At 41.4% G+C, this 21,021-nt stretch overlaps 1 long non-coding RNA gene and 1 pseudogene across 2 annotated transcripts; both read right to left on the reverse strand.

Moving 5' to 3' along the window:
• LOC130868537 (uncharacterized) overlaps nucleotides 1-21,021 on the reverse strand; it is a 66,973-nt pseudogene that overhangs the window by 7,846 nt on the left and 38,106 nt on the right.
• On the reverse strand, nucleotides 9,462-17,543 carry LOC130868205 (uncharacterized). 2 transcript variants are annotated; one of them, XR_009056498.1, is made up of 5 exons: nucleotides 17,475-17,543; nucleotides 17,172-17,281; nucleotides 10,230-10,411; nucleotides 9,905-10,057; nucleotides 9,462-9,717 (listed from the first exon to the last, which is right to left on the reverse strand). It is a non-coding gene; the product is annotated as an uncharacterized LOC130868205 (long non-coding RNA). The 2 variants fall into 2 exon arrangements; XR_009056499.1 differs by having other exon boundaries at nucleotides 10,217-10,411.

The raw sequence follows: 21,021 nt of genomic DNA on the forward strand, positions 1-21,021 counted from the left end.
ACAAAAACTAACTCAATAGCATTTTTGGAGGTTCTTGGTCTTATAAAGCTTTGTCAGGTGTTTTTTTTTCATGCATGTCCTTTGGTGCATGCACACACACACGAATAAATGTGTGTATATATGTGTGCATATATATATATACATATACATAATCAGAGCTTTTTTTTTCCCTGAAGCAGATGATAATAAACGCTGTGACCCACAGTGACAGTGCAAAGTGAGCGACTGTGTGTGTGTAAAATAGCTACTGGTTTTATGTTTTATGGGTTTTCTGTGTGTGTCTTGGCATCTATATATGTTTCCTGTGCTTTTTCTTTGCTTCTTCTTTTCTGTTTGGTTTGTCCTATTCTGGTTTGTGGGCTTGTATCTACATTTTTAGATGCCCATTTGTATCCTAATGAGTGAGAACAAGAAAAGTTGTGAATTGGGATGGTGTGGGGAATTGGGAGGATCTTGGAGTAGTTAGGGGAGGGAAACATAATCAGAATATATCCTATCTTTTTAATCTATTTTCAATTAAAGAGGAAGGATGGAAGGAAAGAGGGATGGAAGGAGGGATGGAAGGAAGTTCTTGAGACTGATTTTAATAATATATTTGGAGATATATGGATACTGTCTATTAGAGAACGACCACTTTAATTCTGCTGCTAAAATATCTTTACCTGGGGCTGGAGAGATGACTCAGTGATTAAAAACACATTACATTTCCAGAAGACCCACTGATCAGTTCCCAGCACCATCCTCTGTGAGCCACCTGTAGCTCCAGCTCCAGGGAATCTGACTCCCTCTTCATGCCTCCAGGGACATGTTCACATAAACAAAATGAATCCTTAAAATGGTAAGTAAATGGTCTTCTGTTGTGCATTTTTCTTTTTCTCCACAGTATAATCTCACTGGTGAATAACACTTGAGAAATGAGGATCAAAGTCCTGAGAGAGAGAGTTTGTATTTACTGAACTGTTCTCCTTAATGCCACTGGTACTTTTCATTTCAATCCCCAATCCTGTAAGTTCAAAGGTGTTTGAAAATGATGGCAGCACCAATTCCTCTTCTAATTCTGGGGTGTGGGGGAGCACCCGCATATTGTTGTGATATTTACCTACAGAGGAATGCTTCTACCAAAAGCTGACAAGTTTTGCTGCCAGACTGAAAAACCTGTGGGAAAATGTGTTGTGAGCTTATTTAGTGACATGGGCTATGTGTGATGAGCAATTCTGGACCCGAGAACAGCTTTATTCTATGCTCTTTCTGTGCATGCCAGTGCTTTGCCTCCCCTCCTTTCCCTTCTGGTTATCTAAGTCCTGCAGCTGCTTGCCCTTCCTCCCCTTTCAACCTGTTTCCCTTACTTTGAAACTTAGCCTTGTTCCCTCTTCAGCAAAACAAAGGCATGAATAACACTAAAGATGCTTGAAAAATCCATAGAGACGCATATAGGTTCATGCTTACCTAAGGTCACACATAACATATATAAGTGTATATGCATACATAAACACACAGACCATAGTAGTATGATGTTATACCCTTCAGACTCTTTTTGTGGACCCACCATCCAGCTCCCAAATGAATCACACATGGAGTTTTATCCTTATAAACTTCTGGTTTTTCAAGAGAAGGTTTCTCTGTAGCTTTGGAGCCTGTCCTGGAACTAGCTGTTGTAGACCAGGCTGGTCTCGAACTCACAGAGATCCACCTGCCTCTGCCTCCTGGATGCTGGGGTTAAAGACATGCGCCACCATCACCCAGCTTCTTTGGCCTCTGTGTTTTTCCCATTCTCTTACTTTTTAAAATCTTACTCTTACTCTGTGGATTGCTGTGTAGTTGGGTGGCTGGCCCTGATATCCTCCTTCTTCTTGGGCTACTACTCTGAATCCCTTTTCCCAGTTTTCTCCTATATATTCTCTCTGCCTGCCAGCCCCGCCTATCATTGCTCCTGCCTGGCTATTGGCCATTCAGCTCCGTATTACATCATCAGGTGTTCGAGACAGGCAAAGAATCACAGCTTCACAGAGTTAAACAAATGCAACATAAACAAAAGTCACACACCTCAAAATAATATTCCCAACACATACTCACATGATTCATAGTTTATCTAACAAAAAACCCAACACCAACAATGAGAAACCTCCTTTAAAGTTGTTAGTCAGAGGAATCCACAAGATTCGCCCCAAACACTCCAGGCTATTGCCATTGCATTTGGTTGCCTTCTGGAATTTGAAAGTAACTATAGCGCAACACCTGCTCTATACGCCATGCACTATGGTACATTTCGCAAGTCGGGCAAGGGGCTGGAGACATAAACACACACAGAGAGAGAGAGAGAGAGAGAGAGACAGAGAGAGAGACAGAGAGAGAGACACGGGGGTGCAAAGAATGCTCACTTTACTGAGTTCCAGGGCAGCTTATATAGGGTCTCCTTGACTAATGACCATGCCCTAACTCTCAGCTGCAAGCCCACCAGAAATCATTTCCCCGCCATCAGGAACTCCTGAGGGTCTCGTGCTCAGAGCAGCTGCAAAACAAGTTGTTTACTCAGAACAGCTGCAAGCATAGGAAAACAAGTTGTTTACTTCGGCACGCAGGGCAGGCAGGGCGTCACAGGAAATTCAGGGTCTGGGGATCCACAGTCTCCAATAGGTAACTCTCAATGGCTGAAGATACCACACACTTTGGATATAGAGCTTGGAGGAATCAAGCTGGAAATGGCCTGGAAGCCTTTTTACTGCTACTTAGCTCTCACAGAACAAGAAGGAGATATGTAATCTGCCAAAGGAAAGACAAATTCAAGTCTTACCTATCTATGACACCTAAAAGTACCAATGACCAGCAAAGGAAGATATCCCCAAAGGTGTAATAGTGACACGTGTACCTTGTGAGTAACTAACAGCTGTCTAATTGGACTTATGGTCTTCTAAAGAGAAGGGAATTCCTGTCTGGTACTATAAATCTAATCAACTACCCTTGGCTGGTGATGCCATGAACCCTACAGGAGAGCATACAACCACCACATTTTAAAATCAGTAAAATTTCTAAATGCATTCTAGTAACACAGAGATAAGTATAACTCTCACTTATCTTCAAAGAAACCTTTTTGTAGCAGCATCAAAACAGAGAGGCACCATCACAGAAGCGTCAGTTGGTCAAAATGCAAAGAACAAGTAGCTGTGGGGTGCTCAGCCCACACTGGTACCTCTACAACCTAATCACTACATCTAAGGTTGTACATTCAGGGAACATGACCGGAAAAGGTCTGGAAAGACTGTAAGAGTCAGAAGATCAAGAAGTCTGTCATGAGATTCTATCTTCCAAACAGGACAAGAAAGTTTCACCTATATATGCTCAACAAAATATGGTAGCCTGATCAATGGCAATGCCAGCTGACATGCCAATGTGGATGGGTGAAATCTCACAAAGTCCCACCCTAAGGGAAGACCTACAGGCAATTAATGACTGCTGAGAGAAAGAATCATTCCTCCCCAGGGATGAGCTCCCGAATTGATTATCTAATAGTAAGTGGTCAGCCCCCAAAACATATATATGTGAGCAACACTAAATTAACTAAGCGGATTGTATTTATATATGTATTCGTAACAATAATAATGAAAGAAAAATAGAACAAAAAAAAATAAAAGGACATGAAGAAGGAGAGATGACGGCTAGCAGTTAAGAGCACTGACTGTTCTTCCAGAGGACCCAGGTTCAATTCCCAGCACCCACAAGGCAACAAACAACCATCATTAGCTCCAGTTCCAGGATACTGAATGCCCTTTTCTGGCCTTCACAGGCACCAGACATGTATGTGGTACACAGATATACATACAAATAAAACGTCCATAAACATACAATAATAGAATAAAATAAAGAAGAGGACATGAAGTTGGGAGAGAGAGATGTTAAGAGGCCCTAAGCAGTGTTTAAGAGGGAGTGGGAGTAGATATGGCCATAATGCATTATGTACATGTATAATATTTTCAAAAAATAAAGATAAAAATTTCAATAAAAATCTTCAGCTTAAAAGAACTGAGTACATGTGTTTCAGAGAGAAAGTGGTGGGGAAGTATGAAAAGAATTGAAGGGGAGGGAGTGTGGGATGGCCTTGATCAAAACACGTTGTATACTTGTATTCTATTTTTAAACGATAAGTAAAAACATATTGAATTTAATTTTTTAAAGGTTTATTTGTTATGTTTTGCCTGTATGTTTATATGTGCAGTGGGTGTGTACCTGATCTGAGAGGACACAAGAAGAGGGTTTTGTATCCCTTGATACTGGAGTTATGGGTGGTTGTGAGCCATCATATGGTTTCTGAGAAAACATCATATGAGTTCTTTGCAAAAGCAGAAAGTTCTCTCAAATGCTGATCCACCCCTCCAGTCCAATATTTCAAATTTGTAAATTAAGCAGTTACTTTTTATTCCCTTTCATGTTTTACTAACTTAATTATATTCTTTAGATTTTTATGTAATCTTTTTGGTCCTCGTGTTTACCTATTTTCTCCTTCTCTGCCATAATTTAGCAATGATTTTGTTATTTTTCTTAAGCCAAGTTTTCATTTTTCACTCCTCTTTGTATTTTTACATGTTGAGCCTGTGGATGCCATTTGAGAACTAAAACCCAGCAGTTCGTAACAAAAACACTGGAATCTTGCATTAGTGAAAGTGAGGGAGTTTATTTTCTGACTTTGCAGAGGAGGGGGTGCCTGAACTGACCTTGCCCCACTATTACACTGATGATTATCTCGAGTATCACTATAGAATCTTCATTCGACAATGGATGGAGATAGAGACAGAGACCCTCATCAGAGCACTGGACTGAGCTCCCAAGGTCCAGTTGAAGAGCAGAAGGAGGGAGAAGAGGAGCAAGGAAGTCAGGACCTCGAGGGGTTGGTCCACCCACTGACACAGTGTGTCTGATCTAATGGGAGCTCACCATTTCCAGCTGGACGGGGACTAATGGAGCTTGGGATCAAACCGGACGCTTTGAATGTGGCTGCCAATGGGGGCGGACTGAGAAACCATTGATAATGGCACTGGGATTTGTCTCTACTGCATGTCCTGGCTTTTTGGTACCCTAGTCTATTTGGATGCTCACCTTCCTAGGCCTGGATGGAAGGGGAAGGGCTTTGGACTTTCCACAGGGAGGGTACCCTGCCCTCTCTTCTTTGTTTATTTATTTATTTTTATTATTTAATTAAAAATTTCCACCTCCTCCCATTTCCCTCCCGCTCCTCCCATCCCCCTTCCCCTTCCTCTCCAGTCCAAAGAGCAGTCGGGTTTCCCTTCCCTGTGGGAAGTCCAAGGTCCTCCCCCTTCATCCAGGACTAGGAAGATGAGCATTCAGAAGGAGGGAGAACATGAGCAAGGAAGTTAGAACCGCGAGGGGTGTGCCCACCCACTGAGATGGTGGGGCTGATCTAATGGGAGCTCACCAAGGCCAGCTGGATGATGGAGCATGTGATCAAACCGGACTACCTGAACTTGGCTGACTAGGAGGGCTGACTGAGAAGCCAAGAACAATGGCACTGGGTTTTGATCCTACTGCATGTTCTGGCTTTATGGGAGCCTAGGCAGTTTGGATGCTCACCTTCCTAGACCTGCCCTCTCTTAAGGAGTGAGGGGGAGGGAGGAAGGTGAGTGGGGGAGTGGGAGGGGGACTGGAAGGAGGGAAGTGTAAATTTTTGAATGGAAAAATAAAAAAAGAAAAAGAATTGGATAAAAAAAGATAAAATAAGGACTACTTTTGAAGAATAAATGTCAAGATTGCCAAACAATCTTGGTTTTAGGAGTTTTTTTATTTTGTAAACCTATGTGTTTCTAGAGATTCATGACAATTGCTGATGGCCTCTCGCCTATACCTGATAGTTAAGTGCTAATCAGTACCCAGTTAAGCAGTAATCAGGAACAGGCATTCCCTTTGTTTTTAAAGTTCCTCATTGGTGAACAAATTACAGATGGCTGTTGTGGGATATTTGGTCAAAAGTGAGACCCCAGCCCTCTAACACCCCTATATCCAAGGAGTCTGGGAAGATTGGAAGCAGCACCCCAGTCCCTGGCATCCATCCTAAGCCCCTTCCCTCTGGGAGTTGCCTTGGTTCAGACTCCACCTCTGGGAATCCTGCCAAGTGCAGACCCTCTCCAGGAAGGGTCAGGACCACTCTTACAGGCTAGTTAACATATGGTCACAGGTTTTGCAGGATCTCTCTCTGTCTCCCTCCTCCCTCCCCCCTCCCCCGCCATGTTCCTGACAACCCAGGAGCATTGCAGTCATTAAACTTGGTCATCTTTGATTTGGTGTAATCTGGTCTAATTCGAGTTATTTTGTGTGGGTAGACAGGAGCGTTTTAAGGTTTTTCCTAACAGATGGAGGTTTCCTACCAAAAGGATCTGTTTTTCCAGCAGCACAGGGCCCAGGGCCACTTACTGGAAAACACCCTTGCTGTACAACCTCTCTGCCAGACTGGATCGACTTCATCTCAGTGAGTTCCCCTTTTTGCTTATGCTGGTAGGGTACCCAGGGTGACCCATTCACTTATGGGGCTTTCTGCTGAACTTGCATATCCATGTTCACTGTGGCTGTAGTCACAGAAGTTAAATGGAATCAGACTAGATTAGATGGTCATCAATAGTTAGCTAAATAATCAAACTGGGATATATATGGGGTGGGGGTGGAGAGAGATTTTATTCGGTTGTAATGTAAGTATAAAATTTGCAGGACCATGGATGTAACTGAAAAATATACTGAGTAAGATAACCCAGACCTAGAAAGACAAAAACTATATGCCCTCTCTCATAGGTAGAACTTAGCTTTTAATTTGTTTATTTAAATTCGAGTGTCTCTAAAGACCAGGATGCTGGAGAAAGGCCATTATGGGTGGGGAGAGAAGAGGCCTTAGATGAAGTGTGTGGGAAAACACTGAGGATCCATCAATTAAAGGGAGGCTTAGAAGGAGTTAAAAGAGAGGGTAAGAGATGGCTTGACAATACTAAAGTTGCATTATAAAGCCATGTAGAGCTGGGCAGTGGTGGCACACAACTTTAATCCCAGTGCTGGGGAGGCAGAGGCAGGCAGATCTCTGTGAGTTCGAGGTCAGCGTGGTCTACAAAGCAAGTTCCAGGACAGCCGGGGCTGTTACAAAGAAACCATGTCTTGAAAAACCAAGACCAAACAAACAAAAAAACCAAGCCATGCAAATTGCTCTTGTTCCCATCCCCAACCACTCTCAGTCACGATTAGGTTTGGGGAGGGCAGAGGGAGAAAAGTACTGAGAGACTACTAGAAAGGGGGGGGGCATTTCACAGTCTAGTAATAACAATAACCTGCCACAAGAGAATCTCCCAGGAATCTACAAGGAAGGCCCCAGCTTAAACTCCTAGCAAAAGTAGGTATGTAGCCTGAACTGGCCATCTCATGTGACTAGACTGGTGCCTGGACCAGTTGTCATCAGTGAGGCTGCATCCAGCAACTAAAGGAAACAGACACAGACTCACAGCCAAATATTAGGCAGATTCGAGGAATGCTACTGAAGAGGAGGAGAAAATTTAAGAGGGGTCAAGGACACCTTAAAAACTCACAGAATCAACAAACCTGGGCTCATGGGGCTTACGGAGACTGAACTGCAAACCAGGGAGCCTGCATGCAGCTGACCTAGACACTCTGTGTGTATATGTGACAGTTGTATAGTTTGGTCCTCTTGTGGGAGTGGTTTCTGGTGCATTTGGCTGGGGTGTGGCTATCAGTTAAGGATCCCTATATAAGCTGCCCCTGGACATGATAAAGGGGGCATTCTTGTTTCAAGGATGACCCGTGTCTCTGTCTGTGTGTCTTTGTGTGTTTCAGTCTCCAGGCCCTTGCCCGAGGCTCACGAATGGTCCTAAAGTGCAGGTGCCACAATACAGAAGAAGCACGGTACTGTCATGTATTACTGGCTTGTATTATAAATGGAGGACCCACCAAGATCGGAAACTAGGGAAGTGAAAGGTCACCCTTTTTCATGAAGCAGACAATTTCAAAGACAGTTCAATCACTTTCTTCTGTATCCTGCAGAATGTCTTGCAGACTCTGTCATGTAGCAGGAACCCCGAAGGATTGCCACACCAAACCCAGTAGATTCTGTGTGACAAGTTCCACAGAATGAGACATTAGACTCCAAATGGAGGAGGTCTCCTGGAACTGGTTGTGGAACTCTCTAGCTAGAGAGAAATTATTGAGCTATAGTTCTCATGGCAGTTTGTCTGCTTCTATTTCCTTTTAATATTGACAAGATGTTCCTGATAGCCTGGGCTGAGAATAAGCCACCTCCTTGAATTGGGGTTACTGGCCATGACCTCTTCTCTAAGAAATTCAATGCTTTGCTTCATAATCATTTACATAATTATAAAATAGTACTTTGATAGAATATCCTCCCAACAATATATGAATTTGTATGGCTGTGCATGAGTAGATGAGGTTGGCTTTGATATTGAGGTATAGAAAGCATTGTTTAAGTAGTTTTAAATTGAACTTTGAGGATCTTCAATAAGACAAAAGCTAGATGATAGATAAGGATTACACATGAAAATTTATGAACTTGATCAGGCCCTAAGATTCATTCCTTAACTATAAGGGATTTTTTTTGTACTGATTTAGTGTCATAATTGATTCTTTGAACCCATTGTTTAGTAAGTAAGATGTTATCTGTTTAAGTCATAATTGATTCTTTGAACCCACTGTTTAGGAAATGTAATACCTGATTGATTTTATGCTTTCCTGTGCCAAATGATTTAATTGTTCTTTGTAACTGCTTCACTGAACACATCTTTTAAGAACCGTAATACCTGTTCATCTCGTATAAAAACCCTTTTTTGAGAAATGAAAATTACACTCAGATTCAAACTGCCTCTGTGTTTGTTTCTGTTTGTCACCACCGAATCCTTAACCACCTAATCTTCTAGAAACCACGTCCCATAAGACCCCCATACCTGGCTGTGGTGGTTGGTGGCAAAGGATCATCTCACCTTTAGGCAAGTTCAGCAGTTATTTCTCTGTAGGTCATGCATGTACAGTGAAGAAGTCCAGGCAAGAGCAGTTTCTTGCCCAAATGGCTAAGGAGCCTCTTCAATGCCCATCTTTATCTCAAAGTAGTTGGTGCCGCCAGGAACAGATGTGTCTCACTGTCATGAAAAGTCCTAAATTTTTAAAACATTTAAATGCCATATTCTGAAGGTCTCTGAAAGAGTTGAAGAATGCCTAACTAACTGAAATATATCTCTAGAAATATAGAAAATCTAGCTAACATGATTACAAACTTGACTAGTATAGAGGATTATCTATTAACCTATATTTCTTAATTATACATTACATTTTTAAAAGGAACTACACAAACACAATACCTGAATCAAGATCAGAAATACATATACATATAACAAAATTGACCTTAAATTTATATCAATAAACCAAGATACATACCAATCCAAATTATTCATGTCTATATCATATCCCCCTCTAAATGTAAACAAACAATTATGAACCATATTTCGGAATATGGGTGTAATACTGTCCATACTGCTTCCTGCTGACTGGAGCACTGCTAATCAGGTCTTTTATGATGTATCCTGTGTGCTAGGTTCATCTCAGTCAGCAGTTGGACAAAGCAATTTTTTGAGGGTGTTCATGGTGACCTTTCAGGAGGCCTAGGTCTATGAAACCATATTGGTGTAGAAGCAATCCACAGGTTCTCATCTTCTGTGAAAACAAAAGAAGTATGACTTCCATCACTGCTCATTTTTTTTGTTTATTTATTAAAGATTTCTGCCTTCTCCCCGCCACCAACTCCCGTTTCCCTCCCCCTCCCCCATCAAGTCCCCCTCCCTCATCATCCCTAAGAGCATTCAGGGTTCCCTGCCCTGTGGGAAGTCCAAGGACCACCCACCTCCATCCAGGCCTAGGAAGGTGAGCATCCAAACTGCCTAGGCTCCCACAAAGCCAGTACGTGCAGTAGGATCAAAAACCCATTGCCATTGTTCTTGAGTTCTCAGTAGTCCTCATTGTCCGCTATGTTCAGCGAGTCCGGTTTTATACCATTCTGGAGACAACATAGAGAAAATAAACGCATTGATCAAAGAAAACAGCAAAACCAACAAAGTTTCGTCGCAAAACATTCATTTTTTTTTTAAACAAGAGAAAAATTACGGAGTGGGAAACTTGTACAACCTCAAGGGAATCTACATGCCAACCAGCTTACCTACATTACTTACTACAGTATTTGAGGGTCACCATAGTCATCATTTAGCTGAATGCTTCCATCACCGTCCTGGATTGTGGAGATAGAAGATTGTCCTCATGATGTTCATTATGAAGGTTCTCCTTACTACAACTTTCTTGGGAAGAACTCACATCTCCCCCCTTTTCTTGGAGAAAATTTTCTCATCATTTTGTTCTGGAATATGAGAAAAAACATGCAAGTGTAAGCACACATTGATTAGCTACACTCATCACAGTTTCAAAAAATAATAAAAAACAAAGAAACAACAAACCAAATTCAAAGTCAGTAGAATGAAACTTTAAAGAATAGAACACAAATAAAAACAAAAATTTAAAAAGTAATGTAGAAGATCAATTTAAATCCACTTTGTGGGGTTCCTAGTGGTGCAAGCAGAGCCTGTCCCTAACACTTGGGCCGGCTTTTGGGAACCTATTTCCTATACTGCTTTGCCTCATCCAACCTTAATACAAGGGGAGGAGCTTAATCATACCTCAACTTGATATGCCATGCTTTGTTGACATCCATGGGAGGCCTGCCTTTTCTGAACAGAGAAGGAGGAGTAGGGTGGGGGGGGGTTACATGGGAGGTGGGGGAAGGAACAGGAAGAGATGAGGTTGGCAAAACTGTGATTGGTATGTTATTAAATGAAAAAATTTAATTAATAATAAGCAAATAAAATTAAAGAAGGCATACATGATAAAAAGAGGATCAATTTTAAAAGAGCTGGGTTTTGAAAAGGATAAAGCTGATATTTAGCTAGAGTAACAAAGACAAAGACCTAAGAACTGACAAATAACTAGCTAAAGAATAAACTGAAAAAGGACACAATAGAAATGAAATACAAATAAGCCTAAGAGAATACTATGAATGATTATATACCCCAAAATGGAAAATCTAAAAGAAATGGGTAAATTTATGAACACATGCAACCTACAAAATCTGAGTCAAGACGCAATAGAAAGTACAACTAGCAGTATTCAAAAACAGTTATGTAAAAACTGTTCTGAACCTGATGGTTTACAGCTGAATTCTAGAAATCAGTTAAAGAAGAGCAGTTTTCTGGAATCATTTCAAAAATTGTAATAAAAAGAACTTTGCCAAACTTCCTTTACAAAGCCAGAACAATTCTTATGACAAAACTAAAGAGTTAAAAGTAATTTATTTTAGTTTTTATAGATAAGTGTTGTGCCTGCATGTATGTATGTGGATCACATGCATGCCTGGTGCCCTTGGTGGCCAGATGCTTTGGAATTGGAATTACAGATGGTTGTGAGCCACCATGTGGCTACCAAGAACTGAACCCAGGTCCTTTGCAACAGCAGTAGGTCCTCTAAGGCACTATAGACATTTTCTTTTCCTTTGAAGGGTTTTTATTTGTACATGATGTTAAGTACGACTTTAACACACTTGTTGGTTGCAAACACAATTTTTCATAATTTGACAATCATCAATTTTTCTGAAATATTGTCAGCAAGAGTGGAATTAATGAACCACATATTAGTCATGCAGAGTACAAATACACAGCCACCTGGAGATGTGCAATTAAATCAGATTTCTTTTTTATTATTTATTTTTCTCTCGTACATTACATCTGATTGACGTTTCCCTTCCATTTACTCCTCCCAGTCACCCCTCCGTGTCCCCTCTCTCTCAGATCCACTCCTCTGTTTCCCCTTAATAAAAGAGCAGGCATCTCAGAGATGTCAACAAACATGATAAAACAATTTACAATAAGACTAAGTGGATGGGTGGTGGTGGCGCACGCCTTTAATCCCAGAACTTGGGAGGCAGAGGCAGGTGAATCTCTGTGAGTTCGAGGCCAGCCTGATCTATAGAATGAGTTCCAGCCAGGGTTATGCAGACAAACCCTGCCTTGGAAAAAAAAAAAAAAACTACGCAATACCATAATATCAAGGCTAGATGAGGCAACCCAAAAGCAGACAAAGGAGTCAGAGACACCCCACTCCCACAAGAACACGAAGCTATACAATTATAACGCATATGCAGAAGACCTAAGTCAGACTTATATGGGCTCCTTAATTGTCCATCCAGTCTTTATATGTCCCTATGGTGGGGGGGGGGTATAGAAAACGCAACTTTCTGTCTTACACCACCACCCTGTGTTTACAGACAATAGAACCCTCAGAAGGTTGTGAGCCTTCTGCAACCCCTGCAGATGTAGTTACTCCCAGGGGCCTGCAAAGGGCCACACAGTCCAGAGCCCATAACTTCTGCCTGGCTGTATTGGATGAAGACTACTTTTGTGGAACTCAAGTCTAACTACAGCGTCACCTGCCGCTTTTTTTTTTTTTATTCTTTTTTCACCTGCCGCTTTTGCTCCCCCAAATTGTGATACTTTAATGAGGTGCAGGAGTTTAATTGGGGTGATTCAGAAGTACCTGGTGCCTCAGAAGTCAGAAGAAGGTGAAGGATCCCATGAAACTAACGTTACAGATTGCTGTGAAGCACCGTGTGGGTGTGCAAGACTGAACCCAGGTTCTTTACAAGAGCAGCAAGTGCAACTGAGGAGACTCTTCTCCAGCCTCAGCTTGTTTGTTTGTTTGTTGATTTGGGTTTTCTGGGACAGGGTTTCTCGGTATAGCCCTGGCTATCCTGGATCTCATCTATAGACTAGGCTGGCCTGGGACTCAGAGATCCGCAATATGAGTGCTGGGATTGAAGGCGCGCGCCACCACCACAGCTTGCTCCTGTTGGCTTTAACATTCACTCTCTAGCCTGTTTTTGGAGATGATGTCTCACAACCTGGAGCTTGCTGAGAATACTCACTATGAATCTTTCTCTCTCCATGTCTCTTTCACCCCACCCCTCACACGCACACTTGCACAGTAGTAAAGATGGGGTGGGGAGGAGCAGAAGAAAACTGTTGTTGTTAAGGTAATGACCACTAATGTTTTTCTTCATGTTTTTATTTGCTCCATAAAAATTAAAGGTTTACCTTGTATTAATTTTGCAGCATAAATTATATTTGAGAAATATTCCAATGTAATTTTACATGATTTACAAAGGTCTCTTAACTTACAGAAAAACTTTGGAAATTTATTATAATAAATTTCTTTAAAAAAATAACAAAACAAAATTCTTTACTGGGAGCTAAAGAGATTAAACGTTGGTTAAGTTTCCTTGCTGTTCAACACAAAAGTTTGAGTTTAGATCCTAGAATCCTTGTGAAAAATTGTGGCCATGCAGGTTCCTGTAAACCCTGGACTGTTGAGTCTGAAGAGAGTGGAGACCCCCAACATCACCGGGGCGTGCAGATGGCCAGCCTAGCTCCAGGTTCAGTGAGAGATGCTGTCTCAGCGGAATCAGGTGTAGTGATAGAACAGGGTACCTAGCCTCCTCTTCAGGTCTCTGTGCATGAAGGGTACACCACATGTATGAATACGTGTATGCATAGGACACACACGTGTATGCACAGAATACACACCCAAACACTCATATACAGACATAAAGAAGGAGAGGGAGATTGAGGTTTTGCCTGGATGCTAATATTTTGCTTTAAACTTTTTTTTGGGGGGGAAGGGGGGCAGGTTTCTCTGTGTAGCTTTGGAGCCTGTCCTGAAACTTGCTCTGTGGACCAGGCTGGCCTTGAACTCACAGAGATCCGCCTACGTCTGCCTCCCAAGTTCTGGGATTAAAGGCCTGTGCCGCCACCACCACTCAACTTAAAAAAAGTTTTGAGCCAGTATTTCACTATGTCACTTTGGCGGTACTGAAACTCATCACGTAGAAGCTGACTTCTAATTTCCTCAAATCCACTTACCTATTTCCTAAGTCCTGGGATTAATATAAACCACCATGCCTGGCTGGGTTTTGTTTGTTTGTTTTCGTTTTTAAGACAGTGTCATGAAGTTCAGACTAGTCTCAAAATTACAATCCTCTGCCCTCACTCGGTGTGTCCTCATGCCATAACTCAAGAATGTTACCACAGAATTGCCTCATTTTATTTATATTGGTCTGCTGAAACTAATTTCCATTGTTGATGAGAACTGTTTATTAGATTCTCTGACAAGTGATATTTGGGATTCATCTGCCTCTGTCCCCTGCAACACTGTGGTTATCAACATGTACCAGATCTGATTCTTAATTGGGTGCTGGGTATTAAAATTAAGGTCATCATTCTAAGGCAAAAAAATCAATAAAAATATACCCAATAATGTTGCTTACATAGTAAGAAAAAAATATAACTGAGTATAGTAACCCATGGAGCCTCTGGTTTATTTTAACTTAGACCAGTGTCCAATTAAGCAAAAGTCCTTCCCAGTTCTTTCTTTTTTTGTTAAAATTTATATTTATTTATTTATTTTGGTTTTTCAACACAGGATTTCTTTGTCTTCAGTCAAGTGACTAGTCATGCTATGCCCTAAAATAAAATTTCAAACATAATTTTCTGGAAGATAGCCTACTTAAGAAATAAGAAAGGGATTCCTTTGAGTTAATTTTTGTAAAACAAAATTTAATAGAGCCAAGTATGATGCATGTTTAATAAAATGGTATTATTAGAAAGTTTTGATCACCCCTGGGGCAGTCCTCCCTGAATTAAGCTACTAAAAACTACATTTGTTAATCTTAAATTTGATTGAATAAATGTTGTGAGAAAATATTACTAGCCCAGTGACTCCTCTCTCATCTCAATTCCCATACGGTAGAAAATATTTGTCTTTTTTTTTTTTTTGAAACAGGATTGGAACTCACTATGTAGACTAGGCTGACCTCTCCCAGAGATTCACCTGCCTCTGCCTCTGTATGCTGGGAATAAAGGACTGTAACACTCTGTCTGGCCAAAATATTTGTCTTTTTAGATGGCAATGATTTCCAACTGTTATACAAGGAGGTGGATACTGTCATAAAGGACTTTGTCCTTACTATCAAATACAGTCTAAATACCTACATTTTTAAGCACAGAGGTCCTAAAATCGAACAAACTCTGATACCCAAGTACTACTCTTTGTGGCTGAGGGAATCCCATTTCGAAGCCCACTTCACAGTGGCTTTGTTTCCTGTGTTGCTGTCTGGAGCGGGATCCTGGGGGTCCACCTTAGAAGGCCCAAGGGGACAGGCAACTCCTAGGAAAGGGCAAAGGCCAGGAGTAGAGTTGTGGCATGCAAAGGGGAATAGGGGGTGATCTTTTAGGTTTAATTCTCATCCTTTTGTCCCTTAAACTGGGCACTGGACAGTGACAAGTTATTTGTAAATGGCACAATTCAGACAAATGACCCTTCCCTGCCCTGCCCTGCCCTGCCCTGCCCTGCCCTGCCCTGCCCTGCCCTGCAGTTATAAATGTGTGAATCCCAATTTCCCCAGCTTTGAGATGGCTGCTGTTCACCTGGTAAAGGAGGGCCTTAGGATACCCTTGACTAAAAGGGTTTGAGAGGTGGAAGCTGGGGGTGGGGTGGGGTGGAGGGCTCTCTAGTCTACCCTGGTCACTGGATTGTGTCCTAGCCCTGCTAAGATAGAACCAGGCTCTGGCTGAAGAGCTCTGCCTTCTTATCTTTGGAACTAGGACTCAGCTGTATTTGGCGTTCCTCATTCTACTAAAGGTTTTGAGTCTTGATCATAAATAGCGACTTTTCTTTTTTCTTTTACACACTCTCTAAGGTTACAAGAAGGTACTATGAGACTTGTAATTGGCAATGACTAAGTTAATCCCATCCCTGTCTTATTGCAGTGCTCTAATATACTGACTTTGGACATTCAATAGAAATTAGTTCAGTCTTGTGTGCCTCTCTTTTAGTGTGTGATGCTCACCATCATTCCCAAATCCCCTAAAAGTAGCTGACTGGAAGGTGAAGATGCTCATAGTCTCATTTTACCTTTGCTGGGATTTTAAAAGTCAGGCTTTTATTTTCCCCTGGGTTTCTAGAGTATCTTAGCTTCTGGAGCATCTTCATCTGCTGTCATTTGCTGCCACCAGAAATGGACTAAAGCTTTGCAATCAGAGTACCCTAAGAAAACATGACTTTCTAAGACTGGCTGTTTTCTTGTTGAAAATCACAGTGCAAAGTATTCGTTGATATTTTGAATTTTTATGAACTTTTAATTGTTATTCCTAATCTGATCATAGTTCTAGCAGGTAACGTTTTGTTGTTGTTGTTCTTTCAGTCAAGATGGCTGACAAACTGGACATGTCGGAAATTGAAAAATTTGACAGATCAAAACTGAAAAAAATTACTGCCGCAGGAAAAAATACGCTTCCATCGAAGGAAAGTAAGTCATGGAGGTTTCTAGTTGAGAGGAACAGTGGTGAAAGTTGGCAGAGTCAGTTAATAAACCTAAGTAGTAGTAAGAATTATGATAATTCATGCAGCAATTAAAATATCAAGTAGTTGTCTTTTATTTAGATAATGTACATGGTTTGCATGCTAGGTTGCAGTAATAATAATGGAATCATAGATTCATTTCTTCTTACAAAATTACTAAAATTATATTAAAGCTAATTTTGGAATATTGGATATGGCATTATATAAATCTCGATTTTGCCCAAGTTTTATTCTAGTGTAAATAATAGATATTTTTCAGGATGCAACAGTTTGAATCTATGCTTTCACACACAAAAACTGTGCAACCTGTAGTTTTAATCTTCTAGAAATAGCTATAAAATAAGGTGGAAGACTAAGTTTAGAGTTTCTATGTGTTCCAGCTTCCCAGATTCAAAGGATCAGTTTGCTCTTCAGAATAACAACCACCTGGAAAACTCAAAGTGAACTTTTAAAAACTGAGTAGTGTAGTGTGAACAGTGGGCTGCATTCCTGCAAAGCTCCCACACAGCCAGCTTTATACCCGAAATAACAACACACAAATTGTATTCTTTTAAACACTGCCTGGCCCATTATCTGTAGCCTCTTACTGGCTAACTCTCACATCTTGACTAACCCATTTCTAATAATCTGTGTAACACCATGAGGTGGTGGCTTACCGGGAAAGATTCAGCATGTCTGACCTGGCGGCTGGCTCCATGGCGGCTGCCTCACTGTCTTCTTCCTCCCAGCATTCTGTTCAGTCTACTCCACCTATCTAAATCCTGCCCTATCAAAAAGCCAAGGCAGTTTCTTTATTAACAAATGAAAGTAACACAAAAACAGATGACCCTCCTCCATCACCATTTAACTTCTGTGACTATAGCCACAGTGAACATGGATGTGCAAGTTCAGCAGAAAGCCCCCCAAATGAATGGGTCACCCTGGGTACCCTACCAGCATAAGCAAAAAGGGAAACTCACTGAGAGGAAGTCAATCCAGTCTGGCAGAGAGGGTGCACAGTTAGGGTGTTTTCCAGCACGTGGCCCTGGGCCCTGTGAGGGAAGAACAGACCATTTTGGTGGCAAACTTCCATTTGTTAGGAAAAATCATAAGACGAGTCTTTTCACCCAGGCAAAATAACTCCAATTAGACCAGATTACACCAAACCTAAGATGCCCACATTTAATAAATGCAGTGCTCCTGGGTTTTCAGGAACATGGCCGGGGAGATACGAAGGGAGGGGGTGGGGAGACAGAGAGCATGCAAAACCTGGGACCATATGTTAACTAGCCTGTAAGAGTGGTCCTGACCCTTCCTGGAGAGGGTCTGCACTTGGCAGGCTTCCCAGAGGTGGAGTCTGAACCAAGGCAACTCCCAGAGGAAAGGGGCTTAGGATGGATGCCAGGGACTGGGGTGCTGCTTCCAATCTTCCCAGACTCCTTGGATATAGGGGTGTTAGAGGGCTGGGGTCTCACTTTTGACCAAATAACCCACAACAGCCATCTGTAATTTGTTCACCAATGAGGAACTTTAAAAACAAAGGGAATGCCTGTTCCTGATTACTGCTTAACTGGGTACTGATTAGCACTTAACTATAAGGTATAGGCGAGAGACCAACAGCAATTGTCATTCATCTCTAGAAACACATAGGCTTACAAAAAAAAGCCTAAAACCAAGATCGTTGGGCAATGTTGAAGTTTATTCTTCAAAAGTATTCCTCATTTTATGTTTCTTTAGCAAATTCATTCTCTTGTTGGATGGCTAAGGAAAGAAAAATAGAAAAAAATCATTAAAAGGGATTTTCCTCTTTATTTTTTTCTTTCTTTCTTTTTTTGGTTTTCTTAAAATTAAGTTCGGTTTCTTCTAAAAGATAGCTTTACTAAGTCACTGAAGGCTGATAAGCATGCCTTTTTAGTGCAAAAGCCCTAACCACTTATCCTCATAGTGGAGATGTGTATGTGTTAGAACACCTGAAGACTTTACAATAATCTATATATTCTCTATATTATATAAAGTTTATATTTAAGTGATAGATTTAAAATATTGTTATTGTCCACAGAGTGTTCTAGGAATGAGGAGTAAGTAAGAATTTCCTTTGGTTTTATCATTAGACAACTAGGAAGTTTAATCTTTTCAGATGATATTTTGAATTCTTCAGTTCTTAATTAAAGCTGACAAGACAAAAACGTGACTCTGATGGAGGAGGGTCATCTGTCTATGTGTTACTTTCATTGGTTAATAAAGAAACTGCCTTGGCCCTTTGATAGGACAGAAAATTAGGTAGGCGGAGTAAACAGAACAGAATGCTGGGAAGAAGGGAAGTGATGCAGTCACCATGATTCCTCGACCTGAGATGGATGTAGGCTAGAATCTTTCCTGGTAAGTCACCACCTCGTGGTGCTACACAGATTATTAGAAATGGGTTAATCAAGATGTGAGAATTAGCCAATAAGAGGCTAGAACTAATGGGCCAGGCAGTGTTTAAAAGAATACAGTCTGTGTAATTATTTTGGGTAAAGCTAGCCGGTGGCTGGGAGCCGGGTGGCTGGACACAGCCCACCGCTCCTCATCACTACAAAATGGAATCACACTAGATTAAATGTTCATCAATATTTAGATGAATAATCAAACTGGGATATATATGTGTATGTATGTATACATATATATACATATATATGTGTGTATATATATATATATATATATATATATATATATATATATATATATGGGGGTGGGTTGGTGCTGAGAAAGAGAGAGAGAGAAAGAGAGAGAGAGAGAGAGAGAGAGAGAGAGAATTTTAGAGAGATTTTATTCACTTGTAAGTATGTAATCTGCAGAACAGTGGATGTAACTGAAAAATATACTAAGATATATACCAGGCCTTGAAAGACAAAAACTATATGCCCTCTCTCATAGGTAGATCTTAGTTTTGAATTAGTTCATTTAAATTTGAGCATCTCTAAAGGCCAGGATGCTGGAGAAAGGCCATTATTTGCAGAGAGAGAAGAGGCCTTAAATGAAGTGTGTGGGAGAACACTGAGGATCTATCAATTAAAGTGGGGCTTCGAAGGGGTTAGGAAGGAGAGGGTAAGAGATGGCTAGTCAATACTAAAGTTGCATTAAAAAGGCATGTAGAACTGGGCAGTGGTGGCACACACCTTTAATCCCAGCACTGGGGAGGCAGAAGCAGGCAGATCTCTGTGAGTTTGAGGTCAGCCTGGTCTACAAAGCCAGTTCCAGGACAGCCAGGGCTGTTACAAAGAAACCATGTCTTGAAAAACCAAGACCAAACAAACAAAAAAACCAAACCATGCAAATTGCTCTTGTTCCCATCCCCAACCACTCTCAGTCACGATTAGGTTTGGGGAGGGCAGAGGGAGAAAAGTACTGAGAGACTACTAGAAAGGGGGGGGGGGGCATTTCACAGTCTAGTAATAACAATAACCTGCCACAAGAGAATCTCCCAGGAATCTACAAGGAAGACCCCAGCTTAAACTCCTAGCAAAAGTAGGTATGTAGCCTGAACTGGCCATCTCATGTGACTAGACTGGTGCCTGGACCAGTTGTCATCAGTGAGGCTGCATCCAGCAACTAAAGGAAACAGACACAGACTCACAGCCAAATATTAGGCAGATTCGAGGAATGCTACTGAAGAGGAGGAGAAAATTTAAGAGGCAGAGGGGTCAAGGACACCTTAAAAACTCACAGAATCAACAAACCTGGGCTCATGGGGCTTACGGAGACTGAACTGCAAACCAGGGAGCCTGCATGCAGCTGACCTAGACACTCTGTGTATATGTGACAGTTGTATAGTTTGGTCCTCTTGTGGGACTTCTAACAGTGGAAGCAGGGACTGTCTCTGACTCTTTTATAGGTTTCTGGAACCCTACTCTTCATACTGGGTCGCCCTGCCCCCTAGCCTTAATACAAGGAGAGGTGCTCAATCTTACTGTAACATGTTATGCCATGTTTTGTTGATACACATGGGAGACCTGCCCTTTCCTAAACAGAAAGGGAGGAGGAGGGGAATGGGGGGTGGAAACATAGGGTGGACTTGGGGGACTTGGAGGAGAGGAGGGAAGGGAAACTGTGTCCAGAATGTAAAATAAGTAAATAGATAAAATTGTTTTTTTTAAAGCCACATAGAAAACTACTATTTTATAAGCTAATTAAAAATCAACTTTTTGAAAGTATTTGAACAGAGATACTCTGCATATATTCAAATAATGCTATTTCTAGAAGTCATGGACTATTAAACAAAGGCTCCAGGAGCTGGAAAAATGATTAAGAAATCTCTTGTAGAAGACCTCAGTTCACTTCCCAGCAGCTGCCTGAGGAAGCTCCCAAGTGCCTGCAACTCCAGCTCCAGAGGAATCTGATGCCTCTGTCCTCAACAGGTATCTGCACTCGTTTGTACACACACACACACACACGCACACACCTTAGTGCCAGATATCAGGTACCTCACTATGAGCTGCTGATCTAAGAAGCCCCATTGGTTTCCCGAAAAATTCACCCAATTGCTAT

This window comes from Chionomys nivalis, chromosome X (assembly GCF_950005125.1).
Source record: "Chionomys nivalis chromosome X, mChiNiv1.1, whole genome shotgun sequence".
Lineage (NCBI taxonomy): Eukaryota > Metazoa > Chordata > Mammalia > Rodentia > Cricetidae > Chionomys > Chionomys nivalis.